Source organism: Schistocerca americana, chromosome X (assembly GCF_021461395.2).
Source record: "Schistocerca americana isolate TAMUIC-IGC-003095 chromosome X, iqSchAmer2.1, whole genome shotgun sequence".
NCBI classification, from domain to species: Eukaryota; Metazoa; Arthropoda; class Insecta; order Orthoptera; family Acrididae; genus Schistocerca; species Schistocerca americana.
In genome coordinates, this window is record NC_060130.1 from 841,654,409 (window position 1) to 841,671,699 (window position 17,291).

The 17,291-nt window shown below is 37.1% G+C and overlaps 1 protein-coding gene and 1 non-coding gene across 3 annotated transcripts in view; both read left to right on the forward strand.

The window, feature by feature from the left end:
* Positions 1-313: 313 nt before the first annotated feature.
* The window catches only part of LOC124555981 (RNA-binding protein 1-like), a 38,837-nt gene continuing 21,859 nt past the window's right edge, over positions 314-17,291 (forward strand). For both annotated transcript variants that reach the window (XM_047130026.1, XM_047130027.1), the window contains exon 1: positions 314-433. The gene's annotated coding sequence lies outside the window, so the exon portion shown is untranslated. The remainder of the gene's footprint in view (positions 434-17,291) is intronic.
* On the forward strand, positions 11,426-11,500 carry Trnas-cga. Its single transcript has one exon. It is a non-coding gene; the product is annotated as a tRNA-Ser (tRNA).

Here is a 17,291-nt window from a genome sequence, read left to right on the forward strand (position 1 = left end):
TTAATACCCGCTCTTGTCACGTATTATGGGTTCAATAGTTTCGTCATTTCACTTTTGTTTTAGGCACTTTCGACTCAGTTTCTTTTCGCGCAACAGTGCCTCGGCCCTGATGAGACATAGAAAAAAATTCTCCTTCAAAAAGTTTGTCATTAAAAAGTACAATGATCCACAGAACGAAAAAATAAAAAAGTATTTTTTGACCTTAAAAACCATAGGAGAACATCCGAAGAAGAATAAAAAATGCCGCTAAAATCACAGATGCTGTGAACCTACAGGTCACTGTCTTCAGCGAATATAGATCGAAATACTGACCAATGACCACTTGCCAGATAATCGTTGGTTGTGTCGAGTTGGTAGTGGTGTGAGGTAGTACTGGTGTGCATCCTAATTTTTTTTTCTTTTTTTTGTGGGGAAGCGGCACTTACTGAAAATTGTACGTATTGCATTATTGTACTTTCTTAAATTTAGTGTGAATGTAATATCAGTCATACACTTGTATGTGGTTTAAAGTGATAAACGTTAAAGTTTTGCGTTTTCTCCTCGGTTCGCCATCTTGAACTTAACAGCAATTTTTGCGACGATTGAAAGTGACTGAGCCGGATGTTTCCTTATAATTTGTTTCCTGCCGTAAAATATTAGTGACTGCGCAAGCCTAAAAGAATTCTACTCCTCGGCACACCGCTAATGTTAGTTTCGGTTGTCACAATAGTAAAATTGTAAACTTTTTTGTCATGTTTTCGGTTTGTTATTTTTTTTGCGTACGTTAGGTGCTATTTCTCTGTAAGGGTGTTTTTTGTTATGGTATATTTTTTACGGGAAAATTCAATAGTTTTATGTTCTTTGTTTATTTCACTTTGGAAAATTGGTCCGTATTTGTGCCTTTGTCGTGGAATCAGCCACACGCGCGATTCCCGCAGTGGAGATACGGAAATACGCAATAATAAATATGGTGCTTATTTTCTGACGCTCTTTCCAGAACGTAATGTGTTTACATTTCGCGGCGTGCGGTTGCAGCTGTAACGGTTACAAAGCTAAGATCTGACAAAGTTATTTGGGCACTGTTACAGTGTTAATAAATTCATAGTTTTCAACGGTGTTTCGTTCTGTTTCTGGCGAAATAACGATTTAATAAAGTTTTCGAAACGTTCACTCTGTGTGTTTCAGATTTTTCCGTGCGTTGAAGTGGATTAGTAAATTTCGTGCTTTAGTTTACAGCTGGCGTTTGTAGTGAAGTATTTCAGGGTCAGTCCGCGCAATTTTTTTTTGTTACGGAAGGACACTTTTCTGAGAAATCTGGGTAAAAAACTTTAATTAGAAATGCAAAACTAGGGCACAACATATATTCTGCAAACTGTTAAAAGCAACATGAAATTTTTTATGTATTTAAATAGTAATAGTTTCTATATTTTCAATATTTATTATGATTACTGAGCGTTACGGAAGGACAAGAAAAAGCACAGCGTTTTTTATACTTGAGTATAGAGATGAAATCCTGCTTTGATGTTTATGTTTCACTTAGCAATTTTTTTATGAACTGCATGTGTTTAGTATATAATTTAGGGCATAATAGATTTTTTTAGCTCTTAGATTAAATGCTGCATCCAACAAAGTGAGTAGCTGCAGTGTTACGGAAGGACATTTTTTACCCAGCTATACAAATTTTACTTTTAATACTAAATATACTGTTACTTATTGAATTGTGTAGTCCGCTGCTTGTGGTCTCGCGGCAGCCTTCTCGCTTCCCGAGCACGGGGTACTGGGCTCGATTCCTGGTGGGGTCAGGGATTTTTCCTGCCTCGATATGATTGGGTGTTGTGTTGTCATCATCATCCCCATCACTATCGGAGGAAGGCAATGGCAAACCACCTCCACTAGGACCTAGCTTAGTAAAGCGGTGTGGTTCTCCTGCATCGTTCCACTACGCTCTGTAAAGACGCGTGGGAATTCGTTTCCATTTCATTGAATTTTATAACAATAAATGCTATCATACAAGTTACATATTAATTAATTACTGAAATTACAATTATGTAGCATAGGAAAGTGAAATTATTGTTAGTAAAATGTAGACTTTGTACATACATGATTTAAAACATTTTATCAAGTGACACTGGAAAATGATCTATAAATTTCAAAATAATTGAAAAACTATATACTTAGGCATAACTACTTGCTTAAGAAAGCATGAGTAATGTTGCTGAGATTTTTTTTAAGAAAGTACCAGGAATAAAAAAACTTCCGTTTAGTTATTGTTCATAAACAACAACAGGGTCTGAAAATTTGTAAGTCTTTCAGAACCACCATTAATATGTGGTTCACATAACACAGAAATGATGTCACCAGGAGAAACATTAAAAGACATCATTCTGGACAATTTTAAATGTGTTTTTAGTATTGTCTCTTGACTTCATTCTCATCACTTATCACGTCTTTATCAGCATGAAACTTATGAATAGTGCATGCATACCTGTATACAACAGCTGTATCACTGAACACTTTGCAAAGTAAAAGTGACCCATTAGACAAGACTGAATACTTTGTTAACTTGCTTTGAACTACTTGGTTCTGCTGCTGCTTGAAAACATTTGCACTCTGAATAAGTTTTTAGATCCTTCCACTACTATGCTGCCCAGAAAAAACAGAATTTTCCAAAAGTGTGACGTGTTTTTCATCAGAAGAGGGTTGTGCAAGATCTTTTGCAGCTGTTGCAAATTCTTCTGCATTATTTACTACTGTTTTTTTCTGGAGTATGGAACGAAAAATGACACTCTTCAGTTCCCATCTGATGCCATCATGTGGACCCTTTCCATGAGCTTTTTCGAAGTAACTTCGATCATCTGTTACACCAAAATCTTCTTCATGAAAAAGATCACAAACAGAGAACCGGCTTTTGAACTGACTTGCAGCTCCATCACTAAAGTAATGACTTGTGAAATTGGAAACCCAACTTTTGTTTGCAGATGTCCTAAAATTGCCTGATTGAAAGCATGGACACTGTCCTTACTGTGTTCTAAAGAATCACAGTAGTTTATATGTTTCAGTTCACGACACTTGTAATACACAATGACTGTAAAAATAGACACATTGGGTGAACACCAGTGAGCCTACCTGATCTCAGATTGATGTTTTATCGAACAGTTTTCTGAGAAGTCCTCTAGTACAACAATGTCTGTTTCGGGAAGGACACGTTTTAACATGCGCAACTGCCTACGTGCATTGTAAACATGCCTGGTCAAAGTCTATAGTTGTAAATAAAGACACTAACTTCTCGATCTCTTAGTGTTATAGGTACAACATGCTTTGGTCGTAAGTGTTTAAATTTTGACAGTCCGATGGGTAACTCCCCATACTCTTTGCAGAAAAGTTCATAAATTTCTTTATTATTGTATAACGAAAATATCTTTTGCACGTACTCTTTACCACGTTTAATAGAAATGAATTCCTTTCTGCCAGGGCACTGCCAGCTTATGTCATCACTTTCATAAAATTGTATCACCTTCTGTATTGTTTGATTTGGCACAGAATCTCTTTTTCAAATACTGATTGTTTTGGTTTTACATTCCTAGCAGTAAATCCAGCAACTTCGAAAAAATTATTAAGTTTTTGAGGTGAAAAGGATTTGACAAGTTTTCCAAGAACTTCGGGATGCTCGGAAGGTGATTTTGGGAGACATCACTTGATCCTAGCGGTAGCTTTACCTAATGTGCTAGGTGACATTTTTAATGTTGAATTTGCACTGGTTTGACGAGCAAGGGCACGTTGCATCTTTTTCTTTTCTTTTTAATATTTTCGTAAATGACCTATGTTTTCCTCAGCTATTAACTGCTGTTATTTTGCTTTCTTTCTCCCACAATCTTTTTGACGATACACTTCTGCTGTTCCTGGATCATTCATTTTTAGTTTTCTGCATTCCTTAGAATGCTCAGCACCTGTTTTGACCATCACACCCGCACCTATATTCAAGAAACTTGTTAAGTCTATAACTCAACCAAAGAAGCAATTGAATTTATATTAAATGTCAAAAAATTTCATAGTAAGCCATTGATGTACATTACATTTTATTAGTAAGCTCAAAGAGTGAACATATGCTCAGCTCAAAGGAGATATGCCATGTTTGTTTAGAGTATAAATTAAAAATTACAAAGACAAAAAATGAGATTCTTTTTACATGTTTTTAAAAGTGTTGCGCATAACAATGTCACCTAGTCTTTGCAGAGTAGGCTATGATATTCCTTCACTGCTAATAATTATAAAAATACTTGGAAGTTGTCAGATAAATACTATCAATATTAACAAGATGTCTCAGCATGTAAATATTTGATACACTCCGGCTTTTGAAGTAATTAGGCTTATTCGAAAAATGTTTGACTTATGCGTAAACAAACTAACTTTGTTTACATTAAAGAAATACTTACTTTCAAATTGTTTATAACCACTATATTACACTTCCAGCATGAACAGCCACTTGAAACCTATGCAACAATGTAGAGAGAGAAGAGAAAACTAGAGGGAAAACATCTGACAGAATTGTTTCATTGGCTAGCTAGGTAAAGACATGCTGTGAGTGGCTGGTTTCATTTTTAGAGGGGAAACTCAAATAGACATTTATAACAAATGTCCTTCCATAACAAAAAATGTCCTTCCGTAACAAATTTTACAAAATAAATATTTATTAAATAGTCGTGCTTCATGTGGATTTATGGTACTGAAGACATCATAATACTCTTATATTAGGAAGTTATGGAAAAGAAAATTTTATATTAACTGTTCATTATATTTTATATTGAAATTATGTCAACAATTTGTTATGGATGGACATTTACAATTTTGCGGGAAATTTTATGTCTTTGATAAACATACCAAAATCCAGCTTTTAATACCAATGTATTCCTGTTAGGCTGACTTAAGTACCCACATAGATTTTGTCACAGGATCATCAATGTGTGTGATACAAATAATAAAAATGAAATGTCCTTCCGTAACAGGAAATATTTTATTTTTTCTAAATGTGTGAGAAAAAAATCACGCTAATAATTTTTTGAGAAGGAAAGTGACTATAGCATATGAAACTACATTGTTTTCTGAACAAAATAGCACAAAGTTTTATGGTGATTAAAAAGTTTTTGAATTTCAGTACTTGTTGTGTACAATATCACGGCCTGACCCTTCAGTAAAATTTTCATTCACTGTTTTAACTTCATTTAGGGTTCCAGTGGCCGCTTGGATTTTCTGGTTTTCGTTAATGTTTGTGAAGTTTTGTTGGAATTGGTATAAGTTGTGGTTTAGTACTATTAATAAAAGTAGTTGCTTTCTCAGTAAGACAGAGAATATCAAGACCGCTATTTTTAGTTGTATAAATAGTGCAACTGGTGTAACAGAACTTAGGTAACATAGAAGTTTAGTTTTCTTCAGTAGCTGTAAAATTTTGCCATGAGTGAAAAGTGCATGGGCTACGTTGTGGCTTTGCGAGTAGTGGGTTACAGTGTGGGATTTATTCAGTGTATTTTCATTGGATGGAATGCAGTGGGGAAACCAGTGGACATTCTAACAAGATCCTCTCCTGGGAATGCAGAATCTGTAGTAGAAATAAGTTGATAGAGGTGCAGGAGCATAAGAACTATGCCCTTTGGGTGCAGTTTCAATATGCAGAGGAGGAACTAGATAGGTGGAGGAGGGTGAAGGGTGCTGGGGAATGGGAACTGGCAGTTGGCAAGAAGGCAGCTAGGAGGAGGAGGTGTTCAGACAGTTGTACTTTGAGTACATGCAATAAATTTCATCAAATGTCAGAGTTGAGTGGATAGGAGCCTCTTGAAGCTGTAGATGTCGGGAACATGCAGAAGTCCTCAGTGGTTAGGAGGCCTAGGTCTGTTGCGAAGTCTAACAGAAAGGTGGTGGTTCTGCTGCTAGATAGTTCGCACAGTAGAGGTGTGGGCCAGCAGTTCCTGGAAGTGTTGGGGAGTGCGTACCATGTCACCAGCGTTGTGAAGTCTAGTGCAGGGTCGGCTCAGGTGAGTGACAGGATAAGCAAGTTACGTAGGAAATTTATGGAGGGGGATCAGGTAGTGATCAGGGAATAGTCTTGATAGGGACAGGGAATATGATGTAGGTAGTAACCTGGTAAAGATAGCTACTCAAACTGGTGGCACTAATGTGCGTTTTGTGCAACTCTTTCAACGTCATGGTCAGCCTCATAATCCGACTGTTAGGCGAGTTAACGTGGGACTGAAGAGGGCTCGGAGGGCGTGGGGGTCAATCCATACTAAGTGGTCCAAGAAAAAAATAATTGGTTGCTTGACCATCTCAGAAAAATTTTATATTTGCTGGGTGAATTCCCCAAAGTTTAGTAGTCACAAAAATATTTTTAAAAAATTTGTTTATTATTTTATAATAGTGGCCATATTTGTTCCAGGCCGCATGCGTTTTTTTCTTATTTGCAAGGATCTACATTTTTACAATTATTCAGTAGTGGATTGTCCTAAGCCTTTCAGATGAAATGCATTTAGTTAACACACTCTGGGCTACAAATTAACATCATTATCACTTAGCTGAATGTATTCTTTAATATATTTTTAGTAGTACTAAGGAACCTGTCTCTCATGGAATTTACAACAGTGACTGGGCAGACTTATAATCTTACACCCAAACTGAGTGGACAAATTTCTCAAATGTTCAATGAGTGATGTACTAAAAACAAATAACGAGAGCAATATAATGTAATTAGTAGGTTTATTTTCAATTAAAAAAGTAAATAACCATAGATGATTAAATTATATACTGTAACTGATAATATTTTATTCCAGAAGCCTAGATATTGCAGATGTTAAACATATTACTGACTTGTTTGTATTTTTTTCCATAACTTCCAATTGAATCTCAAATTTGAAATTTATAATGAAGTTTGATATAAAGGGCTGTTAACCGTGAAATTTTCAGATTTTTATCTGGTCCCCCAACTAAGATATTGCAGGCCACAAAATGAGAAAATTACAAAAATACATTTTTTAAAATAGTATATCCTTTAAGTGTCAGCTACTCACCATTGATACTCTATAAAAAGTAACTATACTATACAGTGTAATAGCAGAAAAAATATTAAAGCTGAGAAATTAATCTTTCTTTGGAAAACTACTGTTCAAAAATTGAGTTTTTTTAAATTTGTGGCTGATAACTTAGAACTTTTAAAAATATATTGAAGAATACATTTAGCTAAGTGATAATGATGTTAATTTGTAGCCCAGAGTGTGTTGAACTAAATTCATTTTATCTGAAAGGCTTAGGACAATCCACTACTGAATAATTGTAAAAGATGTAGATGCTTGCAAATACAAAAAAACGCATGCGGCCTGGAACAAATATGGCCGCCATTTCAAAATAATAAACAATAAATTTTAAAAAACATTCTTGTGACTAATTAACGTAGGGGAATTCACCCAGCAAATACAAAAATTTTCTGAGATGGTCAAGCAACCAGTGCTGGACCACTTGGTATGGATTGACCCAGGGGCCACATTTCAGTGGTGGCAGTTGAGTCTATCAGTAAATTGGGTTTCACTAGACATGATCTGCACCTCAATAGGTATGGGAAGGGGAGGCTGGTGAAGTTTTTAATTGACAGTGTAGTGGGTGGTGGTGGAATCACTCATGGAAAAATTCCTGTAATAGTTAATAGTTGGTGTTAGAGCTGCACCCTTTTTAGGTTGAAGTCAGCTGATAGGTATATGTGCTTAAAGGAAGTCCCTGTAAGGGATCACCTTCAGAAAATGTCTTCTTTCTAAGTAGAGAAAGAATTAGCGTATTTCATCAAAATATGAGAGGTATTAGAGATAAAGTTGGTGAACTGCTTATAGATGTTCCTCTGAAATTATTGGTATATTGTAGCACCACTTAAATTCTTTGACAATTCAGAGTCTCCCTTTACCAGGACACACATTAGCTGGCTGTTCAGTTCCTTGTGGGGTGGGGGAGTGGCTATGTACATAATAAAAAATAAAAAAAAAAAAAACCAGTATCCCATTTGAGTCTATAGACGTATCATGTCACTGCACTGAACAGATAATTGAATGTTGTGCAGGGGCAGTTGAATTTAGGGAAACTTAATTTCTAATTTTGTTTATAGGTCACCCAACTCTGACTTCAGGGCATTTCTGCTTAAGCTAGAGAGGGTTCTTGATTCACTTTATAGGAAGTACCAGAAATTGGTCACATGTGGTGACTCCAATATAAATTTTCTACATGATGGTACAAGAAAAAGGATGTTGGTAGGTCTCCTAAATTCATATGATCTTATGCAGATTGTTTTTTTTTTTTCCAACTAGGGTGCAGGGTAACAGTAGCACAGCCATAGACAATATTTTTATTCATTCTTCATTACTAGATGGGCATTCTGTTAGTAAACTGGTGAATGACCTTTCAGACAATGATGCACAGATTTTAACACTAAAAGGCTTTTGTACTCAAACAAATGTCATATGATTGCAAACTATCTAGTTAAGATAATCCAATGTCAATGGAGAGTTTTTTAATCCTCATCAAGGAACAAGAGTGGCTGGATGTTTATTGTGCCAATAACATAGATGACAAATATAATGCTTTCCACAATACAGTTGTCATGCTGTTTGAGAGTTGCTTTCCACTAGAACATTCTAAATGGGGTACTAGTGGTAAAAGGTAGCGTGGGTAGCTGACTAGTGGGATAAGGATATCGTGTAGAACAAAGCAGGAACTATGTCAAATGTAAGAAGTTGTCATGATCAAGCTACAGTTTCCCATTACAAACAGTACTGTAAGGTGCTTAACAATGTTATTAGGAAGGCAAAGAGTATGTGGTACACAAACAGAATAGCTGGTTCAAATTAAAACCATATGGTCAGTTGTGAAGGAAGTGTCTGGTCAGCAGCACAAGGTCGACGATGTAAAGTCAGTTCCTAGTAAAATATTTCTGTTACTGATAAATCAGATATATGTACAGTATTTAACAATCATTTCCTGAGAATTGCTGGTGAATTAAATAAAAATTTAGTCTCTGCAGGGAACCATATAACTCTCTTGGCAAATGCCTTTCTAAGACTGATGTCTGAAATACTCCTCTGTGATACAGACAAGGGGGAGATTGAGTCAATAATTAAATCACTGAAGACTAAGGACTCTCATGGATATGATGGGAGTGCCTAGCAGAATATTAAAGTGCTGTGCTGATAATGTTAGCCCTGTATTTAGCTATATTTGTAATTTTTCCTTTAGGAATAGTCGGTTTTCTGAACGATTACTCAGTAGTAAAGCAGCTTTATAAAAAGGGAGAAAGGGATAATGGAGACATTTTAGACCTATTTCTATGCCATAAGTGTTTTGCTAAAGTTATTGGCCATGATTTGCTATCAAATGTACGGTTCGGTTTTAGAAGTCGTTTATCAGCTGAGAATGCTATATTCTCCTTTCTCTGTTATTTACTGGCTGGGTTAGACAGAAGGCTTCAAATGCAATGCATAATTTTATATTTAGCTACGGTGTTTGATTGTGTTGATCACAAAATAATGCTCCAGAAGTTGGATCATTACGGAATATGGGGAATAGTTCACAATTGGTTCACCTCTTAGTTTAGCAACAGACAGCAAAAGGTCATTATTCACAGTGTTGAGAATGACTGTGATGTGGAGTCTGCGTGGGGCACAGTCAAATGGGGGTGCCCAAGGTATCCGTTTCAGGGCTGCTCCTGTTCCTTGTTTATATAAATGATATGCCCTCTAGTATCACAGGTAACTGTAAAATATTTCTGTTTGCTGATGACACTAGCTTGCTAGTGAAGGATGTTGTGTGCAACGTTGGCTGTTTCAAATAGTGCAGTTCATGACTTAAGTTCATGGCGTCTAGAAAATAAACTAATGCTAAATCACAGTAAGACTCCGTTTTTACAGTTTCTAACACATAATTCAACAAAATCCAATGTTTTAATTTCACAGAATGGGCATTTGATTAGTGAATCAGATAGGTAGTAAATTGTTGTGGAAAACCCACATTCAGGATCTTTTTCAAACTTAGTGCTGCAGTTTTTACTATTCGAATGGTATCTGAAGTGAATGACATTGACCTCTCAATGTATATATACCTTACTGTCATTTCTTGTTAACAATATTAGCTTATTCCCAAGAATAAACAACTTCCACTCAGTTAATACTCAGCAGAAATCAAACCTGCATTTGACTCTGACGTCCTTAACTCTTGCGTGGAAAGGTGTGCAGTATACTACTACATCAGTTTTCAATAAGCTACCAGTCAAATTCAAAAATCTTAGCTGTAATCCACATGCTCGAAAATCGAAACTGGAGTTTCCTCATGGGTAACTCTTTCTATTCTATTGGTTAGCCCCTTGAAAAATGAAGCTTGTTCTTGTTGTATTGTTGATTTAGTTTACTTACACTTATGGCTTTACTTTTTTGGGTTCATAAACATTTTATTTTTATCGGTTATTACTTTTACTTTGTAATTTTACGTACTGACATGTTCCATGACCTTCGAGATTTGCTCCTTAATTTGGTCCTATGGAACTTGACATATAAATAAATGAAATACTAATGCCACTTGTATGTTGTTCCTGTTTGAAAATGAAATATTTAAACCTGTAATAACAGAGTAAGAGCAGACTGTAGGTGTGCGAGATAAGCGACAGTAGGATATGTAAAAAAGAGACTAGACTTAAGTGTTTGAGTTCCTTGAACATTATGAAGTTAAGTGTTTCAGTCTGTCCCACATACCTATAGACGAATTTATTGCTGCAGGTTTTCAACAAATGCCATGCAATCTGAAATATAAATGTCATATTTTGAGGTATAGGCGTACTACTTTGTCCTTTTGAGCTAAACTTTCCATTATTGCTCTATTAGTGACTTGATTCGCCAGTTAGAAGTTTGCGTAAAATGAATCCAGAATGTCCCATTGTTGTCTGCTTCTAATCACTTTTTGTGGTGCTTTTTGAGTAAAAGTTAATTACGCATTTGTTTCGTGGCATATGTTTGGGGTAATGTAGGTATTCTGTTTGTCGTCAATAACATATTTCTCCAAATTATCTATTTCACTGTAAAAAATTTATGTCATTCCTTACCAATTTACGTAGGATTCCAGAATGAGATTTTCACTCTGCAGCGGAGTGAGCGCTGACATGAAACTTCCTGGCAGATTAAAACTGTGTGCCGGGCCGAGACTTGAACTCAGGACCTTTGCCTTTCACGGGCAAGTGCTCTACCAACTGAGCTACCTAAGCACGACTCACGCTCCATCCTCGCAGCTTTACTTCTGCCAGTATCTTGTCTCTTACCTTCCAAACTTTACAGAAGCTCTCCTGCGAACCTTGCAGAACTAGAGCTTCTGTAAAGTTTGGTAGGTAGGAGGCAAGATACTGGCAGAAGTAAAGCTGTGAGGACGGGGCGTGAGTCGTGCTTGGGTAGCTCAGTTGGTAGAGCACTTGCCCGCGAAAGGCAAAGGTCCCGAGTTCGAGTCTCGGCCCGGCGCACAGTTTTAATCTGCCAGGAAGTTTCTTACCTGAGATTCCGTTAGTAAATGTCACATTCGTAAATAGTTTGTGATGATTGTGGATGAACCTGAAAGGAAGTCAAAATAAAATACCTTAACCGAGAATTTCAGCAGGTGCTTACTTATGATGGTAAATAGTAGTCTGTTAAGATAGGAAATTTTAAATGAGAAAATGGAAGCTTATCGTAAGTGCAAGACTTGGTTGGGTTACACATTAAATAGTGGGGGGGGGGGGGGGAGGGGGGTAAATCTTGTTCATTTCCACTTGTATAGTGATATCCCTAAATTGGAAATGTCAGAGTATAGGTAATATTAGTTATCCTTCACAGTTAACACATTTCATTTATTTATTTGCTTAGGACGTAATAAGTGTAACCTTTGAGAACTGGGTGAGGCTTTAAAGTGACAGCCTTGGTGAGAGAGTTCAAATGTGAATATGAAACAAATGTGGGAACATATTGGTTTGTGGTGTGTGTGTGTGGGGGGGGGGGGGGGTGCAGCATTAGTTTGGTTTCATTCATTCTTTCATTTGTTTAGATAAAGCTCTTGAGATTTGTGTTCAGCACTTTCATTTTAATGCAAATGCAGGTAAGGCGAAATAATTCCTACTTCAATATCAGAAATGAAATATGTTTTCAACTATCCATAAATTGTATATAAACTAGAATTTGCCAGTAACTGTTCAGACTGAATCCTGAACTCACTAAATATGATAACTAATAAGACTAACTTGAAAGTACCAGAGAAAACAAATTTGCTCTACTTTTCCACAATCTGTGACTAACATAAGTACTAAAAGGAGACATTGATTTTATGGTAAAGGATGGTGCTTCTGAGAGGCACTAGGTAGCCTACAATTTAAAAATGTTGTCTGGTAGTGTTGCAGTTTTGTGTAGTAAAATAAATGTGTTACGAAAGTTCAAGAAGAAAACCATTTGTGTGACCAAAGCTTACAAATTACAGTTCAACAAAATTAAACACATGATTGGTGCTAAAGTTCATCAGTTTCTCAGTATTTCTTATAGTCTCTGCATAAAGATCTGATTGCAGTTTTTTCGCAATTACGTAAAATAGTTATATCAGAAACCAACAACCAAGATTCTTGTAAGTGTAAATCATATTTCTTCCTAAACTGCATAAAGGTGGAATTCCAGTACACCCAGAAGTGTCATCCTTGTCTATTCCCCATTACTTACTAGGGAGAGAACTAGATTGCGTTCTCAGAAATGACAGAATTTGAACCTATGTTTTGTATCAAGAATTCCAAACCACCTATGGATGAAATTACATACTCTGGTCTTGCCCAATTCCAAACTAGTATCATTGGGTGGTACTGGAAACTGATTCTTGACCAGATAAGTTGCAAAATTTGTATGTTTTAACATCAGCAAAGCCCTACAACGACTGTTTTTTTTTTTTTTTTCCTTGTGTTTGCATTGACCTGCAGTGTGTTTCTGCCTGGGTGCCCAGAGGCAACGTAGCTCTGGCCAGGAATATGAAGGAAGGCAATGGAAATGAGGAATTGATGCCATCACATTTCTTACCACTAGCCAAGTTACAAGCAGAGATTTTGAAATGATCAGCGTGGATGGTTTCCTTAAAAGGCAATAAAGGCGTAAACCTGTTAGAGCACAGAGAAAATCCATAAGTTGCTTGTAATTCAACACGGTAGGGGTTAGATCTGAACTAATAGGAGTTGGAGGAAAGTCAGTTGAGAAATGAAGTAGAATGTTACTAATTTAACATGGACCTGAATGAAACACATGATCGAAGTAATTATTCTCCGTGAGTAGCAAAGAGGCTTAGGCTATTTCTAAATTTTACATTTCACAATAAAGCTTTTACCCCAGGTTTTAAAATTAAACACAAGCTCATTCATGAATTTTAAATTGAGCACAAAGATTTAAGTTATACGAGCCCAAGGAGGATCGTGAAATCAGTAGTTTCTCTTGACAGTGGAGTTAGGATTCAGCTTCGATGAATTTACAGCATGATGCAAAGCTCCTGATGATACTGGAGTAGATGAGATGCAATCCACAAAATAATTTTCCAGTCTACTCTGATTCCCTAAGTGTCTACAGATCATTTAGCATTTGCACCCAACAAACTGGTCCAAAACATTCAGGACACACTTGACATATTAAAATTTCAATGGAAGAAGTACTATTCTGCTGGGTACCAGGCTATATGAGTCAAGGAAATGAGCAAGCTGACATGACAGCAAGGAACACTTACAACAAAAATAATTTATTGCCCAGTGCTGCCTCAGTAAATGCTGTTGCCTTGTTTAGTAGCAGTGTTAGTCAGTGGGAAAATGTATGCCTGGAGGTACCAAGTAGCAAATCAAGACTAGTGAAGTCCAGTTTGGGCATGTTGGACATAGTTTGTCACAAAGATAGAAAAAAGGTTTTAACACGTCTCTCCCAGAGGTGCCAGTGGGAGGACCATCCAGTGTGCAATGCCTTTTTTTTTATATTGGTGTCAGTACTTCACGTTTTACTTGATTGCATTTTATATTGCACGAGGGCAGCAGTTTTTCTTGATGTGCATTTCTCGGCTGTTGTAAAACAATGAGAAGAGTGTGGAACAATTTTCTTTTGTTGGGGGTCATGTTCAGATTGCTGGTTAGCTTATATTAGAATGTGACAGTGGAAGGGGTTAACCCAGGCAATATTAATCACCAGGTGGTGGCCATATACGGGGAAGATGCTGTGTAAGGGTCAGCATGAAAGTGACATGCCCATTTTCATAAAGCTGGGAGTGTTTGAATGATGACCTGAGACCATGCCTGGTGAACATGGTAATCACAGCTGAACTCATCAAAAAGATGAACAGCCTGGTGAGACACACCTGTAAGGTCACGCACGGTCTGATGGCAAAGTTCAAATGGGAGTGGCTTGAGCATCTGCCCCACTGCCCGCCCATGTCACCTTGTGTCTTCCATTTGTTTGGTCTGCGAAAAGAAAATCTCAGAGGGAAGTGCTTGAACTTGGACGAAGAACTGAAGGACGCAGTGAAGGACTGGCTCCTGTCATAGTTACAGGAATTCTGGGAACAGGGAATCCTTCAGCTTGTGAAACAATAGGCTAGTTTTGCTCATGCGTCTGGTGATTACTTTTGAGTAGAGACTTCAGTTATACCCACAGTGTGGTTTCGTATCTTTCATTTTGAACACCCCCTCACAGTTTAATAAAAGTGTGAGAAAAGGGCATGCATGCTGTCATAAGTGATCTTTTAATAATCCATTGTAATATATTGATAAGTAACTTCTGTCAGTGTTGAATCAATATAGTCATTACATTTGCTGTTTAACTGAATTTCAGGTCAGTCGTGTGTACAGTTCCACTTAAGTCAATCTTTTTCCATGCACACCTCATTTTTATGGTTTTCAGATTATTTTGATCTTTCTTTTCATCTGTTTCTTGGGCTTGATTTCTCTCTACTTCTATAATATTTTTACAATGGTGCTGAAGGTTTGTCATCTTGATTCAAATCCAGATCTTATGGCTGTTATTGTGTTGTATAAATTATCAGCTTTTCAAAATGGCTTGGTTGTCTTGAATTGTCTAATTTTTGTTGCATTGTTTGTTTTTTCCAAGTCATTTAGATCTAAGATTTGGGGTTGTTGGGTACTGTAAGTCATTTTATTGAATTATAAACAATTACTGGCAATATGTTTGTTTGCAGTTATGTGGCTGTCGAAGAGATTTTCCTGAGAAACTACGTTTTTTAATTTATGTATTACATTTTTTGTGTACCTAAAGTTAATTATTGGTCTGCTTCTTCTTATAATCTTCTGTAGAATGACAGATGTATGTCAACAGATTGTTTTATTATTCAAGATTGGAGAAAGTTGAGTGGTCTGCTTGTAGGGCTGTATTAATCATTCTCTAGCTTATTGTCTTTGCTTTACACTCCTCGTAATGTTTTTTTGTTATATCTTAGAGCAGAATTTTCTTTGCTGCTTCTGTTCATTCTCTTGTTTTCAGTTTTGCATTTGAAAAGTGATAGGTGTGTGAGCATTGTCGTAATTGGTTTTCTATGTATACTTCCTGGGTGTTGTAAGTCTGCTTCCTCAACAGCACAGATTTTATTAAGCACAACTTAATTACAGTTAAATTATGGAAAGTAGTAGTTCATGACACTTCTAAAAACACAACAAAAGATGTCAGGAGGTCCAAGACCTTGAGGTCAGTACAGTACTTTGAAAGTTTGTTGAACAACTCACACATCATTGAGGTCACTGTAGTTCATCCGAGAAATTCTCGGGTACAATCAACCCTTTCAGTGCACCCATTTACTGTCAGTTCATTCACTGAAAATGCAATGGTCAGTTGAACGGTGAGCAAAGGCAGTCCTGCGTTAGGCAGGCAGGCAAATCTGCGCTCCAGGAAAATGGAATCACTAAGTAGTAATAAAGTCCAAATAAAAACCCAGAAGTAAACTTCTTAGTAAAGGGTGCTCGTCAATAAATACACCAGATTGCTTGCTGTGAACATCAGCTGATCGAAAAGTGAGCCCATGGGAGTCTGCTGCCGCCTTGAAATCAGCTATTGATGTTTTGCCTTGTGAACGGGGCAAGTGTGTCCTTCTGTGCCATGAATAATAACCTTGCTATTTGTTTGCATGTTGTTCTTGTTGTTGTTGTGGTTGTGGTCTTCAGTCCTGAGACTGGTTTCATGCAGCTCTCCGTGCTACTCTATCCTGTGCAAGCTTCATCATCTCCCAGTGCTTACTGCAACCTACGTCCTTCTGAATGTTTAGTGTATTCATCTCTTGCTCGCCCTCTATGATTTTTACCCTCCACGCTGCCCTCCAGTACTAAATTGGTGATCCCTTGATGACTCGGAACATGTCCTACCAACCGATCCCTTCTTTTAGTCAAGTTGTGCCACAAACTTCTCTTCTCCCCAATCTTCAGTTTTTATATGATCTACCCATCGAATCTTCAGCATTCTTCTGTAGCACCACATTTCGAAAGCTTCTATTCTCTTCTTGTCCAAAGTAGTTATCGTCCATGTTTCACTTCCATACATGGCTACCCTCCATACAAATACTTTCAGAAACGACTTCCTGGCACTTAAATCTATACTCAATGTTAACAAACTTCTCTTCTTCATAAACGCTTTCCTTGCCATTGCCAGTCTGCATTTTATATCCTCTCTACTTCAACCATCATCAGTTATTTTGCTCCCCAAATAGCAAAACTTCTTTACTACGTTAAGTGTCTCATTCCCTAATCTAATTCCCTCAGCGTCACCCGAGTTAACTCGACTACATTCCATTATCCTCGTTTTGCTTTTGTTGATGTTCATCTTATATCTTCCTTTCAAGACACTGTCCATTCTGTTCAACTGCTCTCCCAAGTCCTTTGCTGTCTCTGACAGAATTACGTCATCGGCAAAGCTTGAAGTTTTTATTTCTTCTCCATGGATTTTAGTTCCTACTCCGAATTTTTCTTTTGTTTTGTTCACTGCTTCCTCAATGTACAGATTGAATAACATAGGCGAGAGGCTACAACCCTGTCTCACTCCTTTCCCAACCACTGCTCCCCTTTCATGCCCCTCGACTCTTATTACTGCCATCTGGTTTCTGTACAAATTGTAAATAGCCTTTCGCTCCCTGTATTTTACCCCCGCCACCTTCAGAATTTGAAAGAGAGTATTCCAGTTAACATTGTCAAAAGCTTTCTCTAACTCTACAAATCCTAGAAACGTAGGTTTGCCTTTCCTTAATCTAGCTTCTAAGATAAGTCGTAGGGTCAGTATTGC